Source organism: Candoia aspera, chromosome 4, assembly GCF_035149785.1.
Source record: "Candoia aspera isolate rCanAsp1 chromosome 4, rCanAsp1.hap2, whole genome shotgun sequence".
Taxonomy (NCBI): Eukaryota; Metazoa; Chordata; class Lepidosauria; order Squamata; family Boidae; genus Candoia; species Candoia aspera.
The window spans coordinates 113731821-113749868 of record NC_086156.1 but is presented as its reverse complement, the minus strand read 5'-3'; the positions used below and the strand labels follow the sequence as shown (position 1 = coordinate 113749868).

At 41.6% G+C, this 18048-nt stretch overlaps 1 pseudogene; it reads right to left on the bottom strand.

Moving 5' to 3' along the window:
• Positions 1-8418: 8418 nt before the first annotated feature.
• LOC134497177 (immunoglobulin heavy variable 3-7-like) lies at positions 8419-17820 on the bottom strand (annotated as a pseudogene).
• Positions 17821-18048: the final 228 nt, after the last annotated feature.

Genomic DNA, 18048 nt, shown 5'->3' with positions numbered 1-18048 from the left:
AGATCCTGTTGTGGACCCTGTCTGCAAGAGAATTCCATCTGGCGGGGTCCAGGAAGTGGGCCTTATGTGCAGTTACTCCTGTCCTTTGGAACATTATCCCCCCAGAGGTGAGACAGGCCCCCTTGCTCCTGGACTTCCATAAAAAACTAAAAACCTGGTTCTGCCAGCATGTCTGGAGCAGGAAGGGGAATAGCCATTTGTGGGGATGGCTAGTGCCCTAGAATGGCCCCTTATACTAATGGACCGAGATACAATCTTTAGCCATCTGGATTTTATTACATTTTTTATTTTTATTATTTTTATTCATATTTATTCTATTTATAATGGTATTGAATTTTAAACATCTGTTGTAAACCTCCCAGAGTCCCTCCTTTGGTGGGAGATTGCTGGTGACAAAATTCAATTAATCAATAAATAAATAAACTTTCCAGTCCTATGAAAAGTGAACGTGTGAGGAACGTGAGGTCAGCTATCTCAACAGAAAGAGACTTTGCTACAATCCGCTTTGGATATAAGAAAGGTAGTTTACTAAGATGCAGTGACTTGGAGTCCGCCAACCCCTCCTTAAGTCCACTGTGATTTCCTGCCTCTCGTTTGAAATTGAATTTTTACAACTTCTGCCAGTTTACGATCCAGCTCTCCAGCTGCATTCAGTTAAAAGCTAAGTCGAAAGCCCAAAGAACCCATTGGCATTTCCGTTGTCATGGCTGGCGCCATCTCTGTTCTTCAGGCCAGAAATGACTCGTCTCCCCTCCCTCCTATGCAACCCATGAGAGGGGGGCAGTAGCAGAGCCTGTTCCTGGGATCCAACCCTGAAAAACAGGTAGAAGAGAACTGAACTGGGGAGACTTTATTCATATCCTTGATTAGCATGAAAAAGGAAAGAATAACTTAACCTTTTGGGGGGTGCTGGGTGGGGGGATACTATACAATACTTGTGACCAGCAGATTGTAAATTAGGAAGGAAGGGAATTCTTCTTCTCTTGCTGTGATTTACCAGACCAATAGTGACCTTAGAAAAAAGAATTCAGGCTTAAATGGACTTTGGCCCATAAAGAAAAGCAATTTCCTTTAGCCCTTACCTACTCTCACTTATCAATCCAAATTTGTCTTCCAGAAGCAATTCAGGAAGCGTTTCTGAGTAAAGGAAAGTCCCCTGTTGGCCTCAGATAGCCTTTCTTGTGATACGTCTCTTGTGAAACCAAATAGTTGGGTCTCCAGAAGTCACACAGGGAAAATCAAGAAATCATTGCAGAAAAAACATTCTCTCACAGGACTGAGAAAGATGAAGGTATCACTTTGCATTTTCTGAATTGGAAAGAATAGATATTTGTAGATTGATGGACAGGAGATGGAAAAAGAGTCACTTTCCATTCACATTATAGTTTTCTTGGAAACAATTTTGTTATTATTGGCAAATCCTTCCAGATTGAAAATTTTAATTCTTACTACCAGGAAAAAGGATAGAGTTACATTTGAGGAAATAAAACTCTCGCTTTGCCATGTGGAATTGGTCAGTCCTACTTTTCCTCAGTCACGCACTGAAACCTAGACGTCCACAAAATAAGGCCATCAGGTTTATTTCATTTCCCCCCCCCCATTCAATCTCACTGTTAAGGAAAGAGGCGGAAGGACTCCAGTCTTCCCCACACCCTGAAGTTAGTGGGGAGGACTCCAGGTCAAGGCATCCCTGGGTTGATAGGTGGTGGCAGCGGGAACAACCAGGCTTCTACTCCAAGGCAGGAAGGCAGTCCAAAATATAAAGACTCAGAAGACTTTTGGGAGAGGAGGTTTGAAACTGGCAAAGTTTGACTCTCTTGGCTCTGCCCAGCTGAGGGGAGAGAGCTTCTGGATCAAGGGAATTGTAACGTGGAAAGAATGAGAAAAAAAACAACACGTAGAAAAGAATTGAACTGGGGAGAGTTGGTGATATGGAGAACCAACAGGGACTGAACTGCAAAATAAGTTAAGGAAGAATTGTCGGTAATTTATAAGCTACAGATCAATTTTATAGACACATCAAAGTCTCAAAGTTGGCATATAAATCATTGGAAGCCTGTAGAACATTTTTTCTTAGTTTGGTTTTTAACTCAGCAGCCATACTGATTACAAATATTGGGATGTTTTTGGGTGGCCATTTTTATGGTCTTCTTATGGGTTATTAGCTGCCCAGAGTCAATTCATACAAAAACTCATAAAATTCCCTCTCCTACACTTATTCCATGGACTAAGAAACACAAATAAATGACTTTGCATTTTCCAAACAATTCAGTTTGTTCAATGATTAGCAAAGCACATCTGTTCTCAACTTGGATGTGGCTTCATGGTGAGGAATGTAATCTCTTGGGATGTTAACTTTCTTTGAATTGCCTTCAGTGGTCTCTCAGGAAAATGAGAGTAAATGTAATGATGCCTCCAAAATGAGACAAGGCCTGCAGACCCTTCCGTTGTTCCCCTCCCCCACCCCCACCCCACACATATGCAAAGCCATTCTGTGTGACAACACTGCCCCCTGGTGGAAAACGTGAGGAGGGGAGGCATATACTTAACTTTCCAAAGAGATTCTTGCATTAAGAAATGGTAATTAGGGCTCTAAAGAAATGAAAGAGCTCCAGGAAAGTTAAGCTGGTCTAGGGAATAATCAAAAAATGCACTTTTGTTATATGACAGGAAATTCCTTTTGATGGGTTATTCTATGAGATACTGTATTTTCTTGAGGTCGTGTATTCTTACTTTTTCTCCGAAATGTCATGAAATCATGTAAAAATGAGTTGGGAAGGACCATCTCGTTCGTCTAGTACAAACCATCCCTAAATGGTGGGGAGTCAGACCCTCTCTGCAGACCTCCAACCAAAAGAGGCTGTTCCAGCCAGATTGAAGCACGTCCCCCTCGTTCTTCCCTCACCCTTGTTTTACTCCAGGCAGACCGGGTTGAATTTGCATTTTGTTGGTCAGAACCTTCTCTATACGAGTTTTGTATTCTGTCTGATAGGAGCATAACTCTGAACATCCCTTGTTCATCTTCTACCATTCATTCAGGGTGGATGACTGTGGTTTTACGAGATATGGGACTTAGAGGAAAACATAATTTTATCCTCATTTTATTTTTCTTTATTTCTTCAAACTGTATCCCACTTTTTTTACATAAATTCCATCTCTACATTCACAGGACCCCTTTTGGCCATTTTGTATGGTTCAGTTAAAGCAGAAGCAGTAAATGAGTATAGAGTCCTCAGGAAAAAAAGAGGCACTCAGTGCAGAGAGGAGAGGAGAATTGTCCCCTAATTTACAAATGTCCTCAGAGAAAATACTCTCTCTATTCACATGAGATATTTCTTTGAGACTGTTTTCAGAATATGGGCCAGTTCTTATAGGAGTCAGGACATTAGAGGAAATAAAATGAGTAATTTTTTTATATGTCACATCATGACACTAAGATTGCCTAGCACCGACCCAGAATTATTTAATGGCTTCTTAAGAGACAGAATGGGATGGCATAGGTGATTTCAAAAGAAAAAAAATATGCGGGATTTTTCTATAAATATGGAGTGTCAATGAAACTAGACTTTTTATTCATTTATATTTCAGTTTTCATCATCACCCATCTCAATGAAGAGAGTCTCTGGGCATTTTAGGATAAAAGTTCATGTGATGTAGACTACGCTATTGACAATGGTATGCATAGCTCAATCGTTGAAGGTCCGCACGTCGCAAAATCAAGAAATCTGTTTATAAGAAACCTTTTCCCAAATGGCTGAGAAAGATAAACAATCACTTTGCCTTCTCCCAGTTGGAATGTAAGAAATGCATGAAAACTAAGGGACAATCTTCTATCATCCCTAAATTTATATATAATTTTGGATAAAGGAGATACACTATACATTCACATAATATGGATTATTTTTAAAGTATTTTGAGATTTTGGGCAAGTCCTGATAGGACTCAAGACAGGCGTGTTGAATAATCCAGCTTTTTGGGGCTCAGCTGAATTGGAGAGCTGCTCTGACCTTAGACAGGTTTGATCTATTCTGTGAACTTTTACAATCAGTACAGAAAAATAATGTGACTCGAAAAGGAGACAAATGAAACACTCAATTTATTTCCCCACCCGGCTTGACCTCATGCACAGCCAAAGCAAGTAATCTGACAACACAGCCCCCTGCTCTGAAATTTCAGGAGGACAGGCATGTAGCTTTATTTCCAGGATGTAACTGGAAATGACATCTGGAATTACAGGTAAGCATGGTTTGAGAGAACAAAACGAAGCAGGACATAGGCTGATAGAATTTTGCCAAGACAACTCACTCTGCATAACAAACAGTCTCTTCCAACAACCTATGAGATGGCTTTATACATGGACTTCACCAGATGGACAACACCGAAATCAGATTGACTACATCTTTTGCAGCCAAAGCTGGCAGACATCTGTACATTCGGTAAAAACAAGACCTGGAGCTGACTGTAGTTCCGATCACGAACTTCTTCTTGCACAATTTAGGATCAGACTAAAGAGATTAGGGAAGACCCACAGATCAGCCAGATATGAGCTCACTAATATTGCTAAGGAATATGCAGTGGAGGTGAAGAATAGATTTAAGGGACTGGACTTAGTAGATAGGGTCCCGGAAGAACTCTGGACAGAAGTTCGCAACATTGTTCAGGAGGCGGCAACAAAATACATCCCAAAGAAAAAGAAAGCCAAGAAGGCAAAATGGCTGTCTGCTGAGACACTAGAGGTAGCCCAAGAAAGAAGGAAAGCAAAAGGCAACAGTGATAGGGGGAGATATGCCCAATTAAATGCAAAATTCCAGAGGTTAGCCAGAAGAGATAAGGAATTATTTTTAAACAATCAATGCACGGAAGTGGAAGAAGACAATAGAATGGGAAAGACAAGAGACCTCTTCCAGAAAATTAGAAACATTGGAGGTAAATTCCAGGCCAAAATGGGTATGATCAAAAACAAAGATGGCAAGGACCTAACAGAAGAAGAAGAGATCAAGAAAAGGTGGCAAAAAGATACAGAAGACCTGTATAGGAAGGATAACAATATCGGGGATAGCTTTGACGGTGTGGTCAGGGAGCTAGAGCCAGACATCCTGAAGAGTGAGGTTGAGTGGGGTTTAAGAAGCATTGCTAATAACAAGGCAGCAGGAGACGACGGCATCCCAGCTGAACTGTTCAAAATCTTGCAAGATGATGCTGTCAAGGTAATGCATGCTATATGCCAGCAAATTTGGAAAACACAAGAATGGCCATCAGATTGGAAAAAAATCAACTTATATCCCCATACCAAAAAAGGGAAACACTAAAGAATGTTCAAACTATCGAACAGTGGCACTCATTTCACATGCCAGTAAGGTAATGCTCAAGATCCTGCAAGGTAGACTTCAGCAATTCATGGAGCGAGAATTGCCAGATGTACACGCTGGGTTTAGAAAAGGCAGAGGAACTAGAGACCACATTGCCAATATCCGATGGATAATGGAAAAAGCCAGGGAGTTTCAGAAAAACATCTATTTCTGTTTTATTGACTATTGTAAAGCATTTGACTGTGTGGACCATAACAAATTGTGGCAAGTTCTTAGTGGTATGGGGATACCAAGTCATCTTGTCTGCCTCCTGAAGAATCTGTATAACGACCAAGTAGCCACAGTAAGAACAGACCACGGAACAACGGACTGGTATAAGATAGGGAAAGGGCTGTATACTCTCACCCAACCTATTCAACTTGTATGCAAAACACATCATGCGACATGCTGGGCTTGAGGAATCCAAGGCTGGAGTAAAAATCGCTGGAAGAAACATTAACAATCTCAGATATGCAGATGATACCACCTTGATGGCTGAAAGCGAAGAGGAACTGAGGAGCCTTATGATGAAGGTGAAAGAAGAAAGTGCAAAAGTTCGCTTGCAGGTAAACCTCAAAAAAACCAAAATTATGGCAACCAGCTTGATTGATAACTGGCAAATAGAGGGAGAAAATGTAGAAGCAGTGAAAGACTTTGTATTTCTATGTGCGAAGATTACTGCAGATGCTGACTGCACTCAGGAAATCAGAAGACCTTCAATTCTAGAGAGGAGAGCAATGACAAATCAGAGACATCACACTGACAAGAAAGGTCCACATAGTTAAAGCAATGGTATTCCCTGTAGTAACTTATGGCTGTGAGAGCTGGACCATCAGAAAGCTCAGAGTAGGAACTGTCGTGTTGGAGGAAAATTCTGAGAGTGCCTTGGAGTGCAAGAAGATCAAACCAGTCCATCCTCCATGAAATGAAGCCAGACCGCTCACTTGAGGGAATGATATTAAAGGCAAAACTGAAATACTTTGGCCACATAATGAGGAGACAGGACACCCTGGAGAAGATGCTGATGCTGGGGAGAGTGGAGGGCAAAAGGAAGAGGGGCCGACCAAGGGCAAGGTGGATGGATGATATTCTAGAGGTGACGGACTCATCCCTGGGGGAGCTGGGGGTGTTGACAATTGACAGGAAGCTCTGGCCTGGGCTGGTCCATGAAGTCACGAAGAGCTGGAAGCAATTAAACGAATAAACTACAAAACTGGAGGAGAGAAGACATGAAGGTTCTCCCGGAGATCTAAGCAGGTCTCTTGTCCTTGGTACCAGTCTTTCACAGACTGTATAAACACCATAGACGCAGACATCAGGTTCACCAGGGAAGACATCAAGGACAACAGACTGGCATTCCTAGACTGTGAGGTTCTTATTGGGACCTGTGGCAAGCTATAAATACAGATGTACAGGAAACCCACACACACAGACCAATACCTATGTTTGACTCCCAGCATCCACTGCAGAACAAAATAGGAGTCATCAGGACATTACGTCACAGGGCAGAGACCACCCCCACCACCATGGATGCCACAGAGGAAGAAAAACAGCACCTGAGGACAGCCCTGAAGGCCTGTGGGTGTCCAAATTGGGCCTTCATTAAAACTAACTCTACCCCTAGACCTAAAACAATGGCCGACAGGGCTGAGACCCAGAGTCAGTGGAAGAACCGTGTCATTCCTCACATTGCCAGCATGTCGGAAAGGATAAAACGGACATTTGGAAAACACCACATACCAGTATATTTCAAACCCACTGAGACAGAGGCTTGTACACCCTAAAGATCCAAGACCAAAACAGATGAGGAGCAACGTAGCGTATGCAATCCAGGGCAGTGAGGAGTGTTCTGAGCTGTACATTGGGGAAACCAAACAGCCTTTGGAGAACAGGATGACCCAGCACAGGAGGAGCAACACCACAGGACCAGTATCAGCAGTTTCCCTTCCTCTCAAAGAAAAAAGCACACACATTTGAGGACAACAATGTTCACATTCTGGAAAGAGAAGATAGGTGGTTTGAGAGCGGGGTTAAGGTATCCATTCATGCCAAAGTGGAAAATCCTTCCCTCGGTGGAGGTGGAGGCCTCAGACACAGCTTGTCTCCCATTTTTCATCCTGTTCTTTTATCAGTCCCCAGGAAGGTTAAGACCACCAGGAAGGCCACTCTTAATGATCGACTTGGGGATGAACAAAGGATCTAGGAGTGAGACATCCCAAAATAAATCCACACCTCCATGGCACAATTAACAGCCATTCAGGTGTAGGGAAGATGCAGCCACCCTGGAAGACATATATGGGGTCCCCTCACCAACCTTGGCCCAGACTGAAGAAGCTGCTTGGACAAGCAGAGAAACGTGTCAACCAAAAAGAAAGAAATCCAGTTGCCATGACTCAACCTAGAGACGGTTTCCCATATATGGTCATTTGCTTACTTCAACCTTGTTGACCACTTGAGGCCTGACCTTTTGACTCTGCCAAACACTTAAGACAATGATTTGTTACCATGGATACCTGGCTAACTGGTGTCTCTGTGACTTGCTCCTTGCACAACAAAATACCAACAAGGACCTCTGGGAGAGGAGGATCATAATTGACATAGTTTGACTCTCTTGGCTCTGCCCAGCTGAAGGGAGAGAGTCTGGATTAAGGGATCTGAATATATGTTAATGTGGAAAGAATGAGAAAAGGGCAACATGTAGAACAGAATTGAACTGGGGAGGGCTGGCGTTAGGGATAACCAAAGGGGACTGAACTGCAAAATTTGTCAAGGAAGAATTGTAGGTAATCACCTTTCTACCTCAAATTAGATTTAAACTTTTTAAAAACTGCCCAGGTTATTCTACTGCCCTGAATTTTCCTTGGTCTCCCCTAGCAAACTGCTAACCAGGTTCCACAGTGATAATGCTAAGATCAGGCCTGTATTTCAACTTGCTATGATGGAGATTCATCTGCTGCTTCTCATTCCAATTACACAAATTCAACCTTCTGTAACTGAAGGAACTTGTAGAAGTGATCAGAGGAAGGGAAGGTTTTTGCCAGGCTTCAGACTCACTTCCTCTCACTGTGTCTCTCGCACAGTAATAGACTGCCGAGTCCTCCGGCTTCAGGCTGTTCATTTGCAGATAGATTTGGCTTTTGGAGATGTCGCTCGAGATGGTGAAGCGCCCCTTGACTTTGTCTGAGTAGTAAGTGTTAGATGAGCCTGTAATTGTGCTGGCCACGCATTCCAGCCCTTTTCCAGGGGCCTGTCTCACCCAGCTCATCAAATAACCCCCAAAGTTGAAACCAGAGCCTTGGCAGGAGAGACGGAGGGACTCTCCAGGCCTTCTCACGTCCCCTCCAGATTCCACCAGCTGGTCCCCTGACAGGACACCTAAAATAAAAGTTGTTTTAATGAGCTCTCCTTTATGCAAGAATTAAAATGGAAAGAACCTGAATAGGAGGGAACCAATTACCTCTGACGACTGCTAATAAGGAAACCAAATTCAGCCACAGGATCATTTTTGCTCCCATTAAAGAAAGAGGAGAATTGACAGGAAAGGATTCAGGAGAGGGCACAAACTTTGTGTTGGTGCGAGTAGCCTGAAAAAAGACACCCTGGGGCTCCTTTAAAGGGGAAATCGTGGCCTGATTTACATATCGCTTAGCATAAAAGAGCCCCTCGGGGCTTTGAGTTATAGATTTATTTCAACACACCTTTCAAACCTTGGACATAGATGAAAGGGCAGCTTTACACTGGAATAATTAAAGCTTCTCACAGATGCTCCTCACATAATGTAAGGGTTTTAAGGTGACTGAAAGAAATCAGGCATTGAAATTACCTCAAATAGCCACATTACAGTCCGGAAATAAAGACGATGGCACATCGGAGTTCAGGATGGTTGCTCCACAGTTGTTCCCTTGACCACGTTCTTTGGAAGAAACCAAAATTAAGTCAATGCGGAGCAAGCCATGAGGCCCAATTAATAGGCCACAGATCAATTTTACATACACATCCAAGTCTCAAAGTTGGAATATAAATCATTGGAAGCCTGTATAATGTTTCTTAACGGATTGGTTTTTAACTCAGCAGCCATACTGATTACAAATATTGGGTTTTTGTGGGGTTGCCATTTTTATGGTCTTCTTATCTGTTATTACCTGCCCAGAGTTAATTCATACTAAGACTCAAAAAACTCGCTCTCCTTCACTTATTCCATGGACTGAGAAACAGTAATAAATGACTTTTCATTTTCCAAACAATTCAGTTTGTCCTATATTTACCAAAGCACATCTGTTCTCAACTCAGATGTGGCTTCATGGTGAGGAATGTAGTCTCTTGGGATATTAAACTTTCTTGAGGTCTTTTCAGTGAACTCTTAGGAAAATGAGAGTAAAAATAATGATGCCTCCGAAGTGAGACAAGGCCTGTAGACCCTTCCTTTGCCCCCCTCCCCCTCCCCCACCCCACACATATGCACAGTGATTCCGTGTGACAACACTGCCCCCTGGTGGAAAACCTGAGGAGGGGAGGCATCTACTTAACTTTCCAAAGAGATTCTTGCATTAAGAAATGGTAATTAGGGCTCAGAAGAAATGAAAGAGCTCCAGGAAAGTGAAGCTGGTTCTAGGGAGTATTCAAAAACCACACCTTTCTTATATGACAAGAAATTCCTGTGATGGGTTATTCTATGAGATACTGTATTTTCCTGAGGTCGTGTATTCTTATTTTTTTTCCTAAATATCATGAAATCATGTAAAAACGAGTTGGGAAGGACCATCTCGGTCATCTAGTACAAACCATCCCTAACTGGTGGGGAGCCAGACCCTCTCTGCAGACCTCCAACAAAAAGAGGCTGTTCCAGCCAGACTGAAGCAGGTCCCCCTCGTTCTTCCCTCACCCTCGTTTTACTCCAGGCAGAGCGGGTTGGAAGGGCTTATCATTGGTCAAAATCTGCTGTGTACCAGTTCTGTATTCTCTCTGAAAGGAGAATAATTCTTAGCACCTCTTGTGCTTCTTCTACCATTCATTTGCAAAACATTTTGCTAAATATGAGACTTAGAGGAAAACATAATTTTATCCTCTTTTTAGTTTTCTTTATTTCTTCAAACTGTATCCCACTTTTTTTACATAAACTCCATCTCTACATTCACAGGACCCCTTTTGGCCATTTCATATCGTTCAATTAAAGCAGAAGCTGTCACTGAATATACAGTCCTCAGGATAAAAGAGGCACTCAGTGCATTGAACATCCACCTTTCCTTGAAGGTATATTTCACACAAGAGAGAGGGGAGGGGAGAGGAGAGGAGAGGAGAGGAGAGATGTCCCTTAATTTACATATGTCCTCAGAGAAAATGCTCGCTCTCTCCATTCACATGAGTTATTTCTTTGAAACAGTTTTCAGATTATGGGCCAGTTGTTCTAGGAGTCAGGATGTTGGAGGAAATAAAACGCATAATTTTTTTATACGTCAAATCTAATCAATAAGATTGGCTAGCACCGACCAAGAATTATTTAGTAGCTACTTAAGAGACAGAGTGGAAAGTCATAGGTGATTTCAAAAGAAAAAGTATGAGGGATTTTTCTATAAATATGGAGTGTCAATGAAACTAGACATTTTATTCATTTATATTTCATTTTTCATCATAACCAATCACACTTGAAGAGCATCTCTGGACATTTTGCCAGAAAAGATCATATGATGTAGATTAAGCTATTGAGAATGATATTCATAGCACTTTGTTGAAGGTCCGCACGTCGCAAACTCAAGAAATCTGTTTATAAAAAACCTTTTCCCAAATGGCTGAGAAAGATAATCAATCACTTTGCCTTCTCCAAGTTGGAATGCTAGAAATGCATGAAAACTAAGGGACAATCTTTATCATCCCTAAATTTATACATAATTTTTGAAAAAAAAGATACACTATCCATACAGATAATGTGAATTTTTTTTAAAGAATTTTGAGATTTTGGGCAAGTCCTTATAGCAGTCAAGACAGGAGTGTTGAATAATTTGTACCTAGGATAGAGAGCAGGGCTACATTGTATTAAATATAAATCTAGCATTGCCATGTGGATGTTGTGGGGTTGCGTTTCATAAATCACAGATCAAAAAGTACAAGGTGAGACCATAAGAGTTATTTCAATATTTTTTTTCCATTTAACTTTCCTGTTGAGCAAAGAGGCTGAGCAATTCCAATCTTCCCCCCACCTGGAAGTTAGTGGAGGGGAAGGCAGCTTGAGGCATCCCTGAGTGGGGAGGGGGTGGCAGCAGGAACTGCCAGGCAGCTACCAAAGGCTGGAAGAGAGTCCAATCTCAACAGGCCCAGGAGGCTTCTGGAAGACGATCACTGCAATTCCCAAAGTTTTGGTTTCTTGACTCTACCCGGCATTAGGGAGGGAGTGTCGGGATTAAGGGAATTGAATATATATTAACATAGAAGGAATGGGAAATGAGCATCATGTAGAAAATAATTTAACTGAGGAGTTAGGGCAATATTCAGAGAAACAAATGGGAATGAACTGAAATGTTCATCAAGGAAGAAATATAGGTACTGAATCCCTATTTGTTCCTCTCATGAAATTTAAACTTTCTTTTTCTTATTTTTAAACTTCCTAGTATATTCTCCTGCCTCAATATTTCCTTTTTTTCTTGTCATGGTTCCATTTAATTTAAACCCATTTGATTTCCTCAGGCTCAAAAGATCAGCCCAAAGCAGCAGACCCCAAGACAACTGGAATTTCCGTAGCTCCCTATAAGGGTTGGGGAGATGTTTTCTTTTAAACAAAGAACATTTATATATCTACAGTAGAAATGTGAAACTTCTCCAGACAGTTGCTCCTCATGGGAAGGCCACAACACAGCAGTCTCCACCAGGTTTAGTCCTCTGGGAGACAAGGGAGTAGCCATCTTTTTGCTCTAGCCACAGATGGCACCTTTGAAAGGACACCCAGTGCCCCCTAGAGTAACATTTTTTATCGATACAGGTGGTCTAAGGGTCCAGATGCATCTGAAATAAGAGTTTGGAATTAATTACCAGAACCCTCCCCATTGGAAAATGTTATTTATTTATTTATATAGTTATTTATTTATCGAATCAAATTATCAGTTTAACTTCATGAAGTGACACTGGGAAGCACAGAACACAGCGTAAGGATACTTAATAAATGCTAAACTATTATTTTAATAATTATTAAAAAACATTTAAAACTATAGAAAACTAAAAAAAAGGAATATTAGGCGAAAATATATGAATAAGATTGGAGCCATAAAATGCCTTTGTTTTGAATTCTTCTTAAAAATGATAGGATGGGTCTTTGAAGGTTGGACACTAGAGGGAACTAGGAGGAACTCAGCATTACAACGAAGGAATATGAAGTGTAGGTGTTTGGAAGCAAAGGAATGAACTTATCGGTTCTAAACAAATGCAGTACAATAAAAGAGACATCAGGAGCTAACTGTGAAATTTACATTTTTCTGAAATTTTCAGGAAAAGAAAATGGCAGATTGAAATCCAAAAGAGGGCAGGGACTGTGCTCCCTCAACAGCTTGGCACCCCTCCTTGGAGCTTACTGCAATGTGTCTCTGTACTACGGCAGAACTTCGAAATGCGGAACAAGTGATTAATCCGTACGAATGACCAAAGGTGCCTTTTCTTCAGGTTAAATAAAGCTGTGCATGGCAGGTCTCTGCCAATTCAGAACACTGTTTCTAGAATCCATTATTCAACCAGTTGTGGACAAAATTTGTTGAACACCTACTAGAATAGAACACAATTTTTCTCCAAACATTGTGATAAAGCTTTGTTTCCATACAGATGGCTTCTTAAAGAAATTAGAATTGCTTAGATGCCAACATGACTCCAGGAGAAGAAACACTTATTTGCAAAGTACAATTTCTGGGTCCAATCAACAGCCATGGTCAAGGAGAACAGGTTACTGTTCAATTGTCCTGCTGTGTTGGCTGAGAAAGGGGAAGGAATCATTCTGTATCTTCAAGTCAGTTCGCTTTACCCGAAAAGAGGAAAGAAAGACTGGTGTTCACATTGTCCTGTCTTGTAGAGGGAGTTGTAATTGCAGTGAGTTTTCATCTAAAAATGGTGGAAATGATCATCCTCGGAAGTGTCATCCCCTCTGATTACACCCTTTCTACTGGCTCCATATTCATGGGGATTTTGGAGACCAAGAGTGCCCCCTAGTGGAAAACTGGAGCAGATCAGCCAGAACCCTTAACCCTCCAGGTAGATGCCTGTATTCTAATCGGGGAAGGGAGGTAGGAAAAAATTACTGAGCTCCAGAAGACAAAAAGAGGTCCAGTGAGAGAGGTGGGGATAGAATCAGGGCTCTCAATAATTAGGGCTGTGAAGGTCATTCTTTTCCTGGAGGTGGGGAGGACCATCTAGCTAATCCATTGCAAATATCCCTATCAGGTGGTCAGCCATGTCCTAACAGGCAAGACAGATTGGGAGATTATGGGAGGTAAAAGTGTGTGGGAACTTCCGGGGAAGAGATGGCAAACTGAGGACCACGGTCAAATTAATTATCTTAATCTTCCCCATAGGAAAATTTTATAATTATTGTAACATTTTGTCTTGTAGAGGGAGCTGTAATTGCATTGAGTTTTCAGCCAAAAATGGTGAAAATGATCAGCCTCAGAAGTGTCATCCCCTCTGAATAAACCCTTTCTACTGGCTTCATATTCAGGGGGATTTTGCAGACCAAGAGTGCCCCATAGTGGAAAACTGGAGCAGATGAGCCAGAACTCTTAACCCTCCAGGTAGATGCCTGTATTCTAATCAGGGAAGGGAGGTAGGAAGACATTACTGAGCTCCGGAAGACCAAAACAGGTCCAGTGAGAGAGATGGGGATAGAATCAGGGCTTGTAAGAATTAAGGCTGTGTAATAATTACATTATTACAGCAACAAATTTGGCTGCTGACAACAAAGGAAATAGAAATGAAATTAAGGTATGCAAAACAAAGACACTTTGAATTTGCTAATAAACCAGGAAAATGGCTGGCTTATAAAATAAGGAAAGGTAGGAAGAAGAAAATGATTATTAAAAACAGGGAAAATAATTAAGACTTAGTTGATAATAAAAGAATCAAAAAAACATTTTATATATATTTTTTCCCACTTATATGAAAAACAAGAAATTTCATTAGATAAAATTGAGGAATATTTAAATAAGCAAAATCTCCCCAAACTCTCACAAACTCAACAAGTAGTAATTATTACCAACTCTAATTAATGAAAAAAGTATTTTTTCTTGCAGGTCTTTCAGCATCCTTATTTTATTGCTACATTTCGACTGCTAGCAGAGGAAAATGTTGTTAAATGTATTTAAACTTTCAAATGCCTACACGTGTGTGCATGCATTCATGTTTGTCTGTGTGTGTGTGCATATATGTAGTTCATCTATGGAGAGAGGGAGAGAGGATATATAGAAACAGAAAAAAATGCACATAAAGAGGGAGAGGGGAAGATCTGCGTCTCAAGAAAGAGTAAATGAGGGTTGAACTTCAAAACCAATAAAAGAATGAAGAGTTCTAATTACTGAATCAATTCTGTATTTCCCGATACTTTTTGAGAGAAGAACTTGGAACAATTTCCTTTTGTTGTCTTTCAGGAGGGTACTGAGATTTGCCATTTTCTTCCTATCCAAATGGAAAACAGATCCCAGAATAGCCAGGCCAAGATCAGCTCTTCGTTCCTCTTGACACTCAGGCTGCTTTCTCAGGTCCCTCTCAAGTCCCCTGGGAAAATCCAGCCTTCTGGGGCTGAGCTGACTTGCAGAGCGGCTCTGAAGAAGAGAGAGTTTTTGCCAGGCTTCAGACTAGGAGTACAAACACTTATTTGCAAAGTACAATTTCTGGGTCCAATCAACACCCATGGTCAAGGAAAACAGGTTACTGTTCAATTGTCCTGCTGTGTGGGCTGAGAAAGGGGAAGGAATCATATTGTATCTTCAAGTCAGTTCACTTTACCCAAAAAGAAGAATGAGGGCTTGTAAGAATTAGGGCTGTGAAGGCTATTCTTGGTCGGAGGTGAGGAGACAATTTTTTCTAAACCATGTAGAATATGACTTTCCCTGGAATTGACTTGAGAACCCCGATCTCTGTTCCTTTGCTATTATAAGTATTATAACATGACCGCATTTAGGCTACCCTTGGCCTGATGTTTTTAGGCCCTATTTTCTGGCTTCTGCCCCCTTCCTTGGTGTCACACCACACCACACTCTTGCAGGTCTTGCAGCATCCTATTTTATTAGTAGATTTCTACTCCTAGAAGAGGAAAATGATTTTAAACGTATTTAAACTTTCAAATGCCTATGTTTGTGGGCAGTTGTGTATGTGTTTTTGTGTGTGTGTCTGTGAGTGCATATATGTAGTACATCTATGGAGATAGGGAGAGAGGATGTATAGACACAGAAACAAATGCACCCAAAGAGGGAGAGGGGCAGATCTGCGTCTCAAGAGAGTAAATGAGGGTTCAACTTCAAAACCCATAAAAGAATTAAGAGTTCTAATTAATGAATCCAATTTTCTATTTCCCGATACTTTTTGAGAGCAGAACTTGAGAACAATTTCCCTTTGCTGTCTTTCAGGAGGATTAAAAAAAAGAAAAGAAACTATTCAATTTATATTCTGTACTGAGATTTGCCATTTTCTTCCTATCCAAAAAGAGAACAGCTCCCACAATGCCCAGGCCAAGATCAGCTCTTCCTTCCTCTTGGCACTCAGGCAGCTTTCTCAGGTCCCTCTCAAGTCTCCTGGGAAAATCCAGCCTTCTGGGGCTGAGCTGACTTGCAGAGTGGCTCTGAGGAAGGGAAGGTTTTTTCCAGGCTTCCAATTGCACTGGCGAGGAGGACAGGCATCTACCTTGTTTTCCAGGATGGTAATTGAGGAGGAGAAGAAATTTCTCAGGAGATCTAAGCAGGTCTAGTGAGAATTCCAAAGCAGAGATTTCCTCAATATGTCTATGACTGTTCAGATATTTAGGAGGATTATTCCAAAGTTTCATTTCCTGACTTCTGCCATGGTACTAGATGACTACATCCTATTCCAGTGTTTTTCCTGAAGCCAACTTGTAAACAGTGAAGGTGAAACTGGAATCTTCAGGCCATTTTTTTTTTTTTTTTCATTTTCTTCCAGGAAACTCTCTAATTTTATACTTGGAACAAAAGAGTCCTAAAGTTCTGACTAGATGGCTGATTTCTTCCTCTCATGTACAAATACAGAAGAAATCCCTCTGCTAACTTTTGGTGATATTAAGAGAATGGAAGGGAATTAAACTGCAAAATAATATATTAAGGAAGAATTGTAGGTAATGAATCCGTATTTCCACCTCTAATTAAATTTTAACTTTTTTTAGACACCCCAGTTTATTCTAAAGCCCTGAAATTTCCTCCTTCTCCCACACTCAAATGCTAACCAGGTTCTCTGCAGATCAGCTGTGGGCTCCCACTTGCTATGATGTGTGATGCATCTCAGTTCAAATATACAAATTCAACCTCTGTAACTGAATGAAGTTGCAGGGCTGCTCGGAGGAAGGGAAAGTTCTTGCCTGGCTTCAGATTCCCTTCCTCTCACTGTGCATCTTGCACACTAATAGGCTGCCGTGTCCTCCGGCTTCAGGCTGCTCATTTGCAGATAGACTTGGCTTTTGGAGTTGTCCCTGGAGATGGTGAAGTGCCTCTTGACTTTGTCTGAGTACTTAATGTATGCAGTGTCATAGTCTATACTGTATATGTGGCCCATTCCGGTCCTTTTCAGGTAAATGACCCATCCAGTTCATACCATAACTGCTGAAAGAAAGAAAGTAAGGAGGAAGAGAGAGATCTTGATTCCTTCTTATACCAGATTACCCACTGCTTCTTCCAAGATCAGCTGTGGGCTCTCACTTCATACTGTGGAGATTTATTTGCTGCTTCTCATTCCAACTACACAAACTCAACCTTCTGTGACTGAATCAACTTGGGGAGCTGCTCTGAGGAAGGGAAGGTTTTTGCCAGGCTTCAGACTCACTTCCTCTCACTGTGTCTCTCTCGCACAGTAATAGACTGCCGAGTCCTCTTGCTTCAGGCTGTTCATTTGCAGATAGAGTTGGCTTTTGGCGTTGTCCCTGGAGATGGTGAAGCGTCCCTTCACTTTGTCCGAGTAATAGATATTTCCTCCATCATAACGGATGTTTGCAACCCACTCCAGTCCGTTCCCTGGAGCCCGTCTCATCCAGTGCATCCAATGGCTGCTGAAGGTGAACCCAGAGGCTTGGCAGGAGAGGCGGAGGGACTCTCCAGGCCTTCTCACATCCCCTCCAGACTCCACCAACTGGGCCTCTGACAGGACACCTAAAATAAATAAATAAATAAAGGTGTTTCAATGAGATCTCCTGAATACAAAAACAGATAATAGAAGGAAACTCTGTAGAGAGAGAAGAATTACCTTGGAGGACTACTAATAAGGACACCAAGTTTAGCCAGGGGACCATTTTTGCTCCCTCCAAGAAATGGAGGGAAATTGATAGGAAAGGATTCAGGAAACTGCACAAACTTTGGGTTGGTGGGTGTTGCCTAAAAAGGGAAACCATAGGCCTTCTTTAAAGAGGAAATTGTCTGTTGATTTGCATATCACTTGGGATAAAAGAGCCCCTCAGGACATTGAGTTACAGTTACAGTTATAACCCACTCCAGTCCTTTTCCTGGAGCCTGCCTCACCC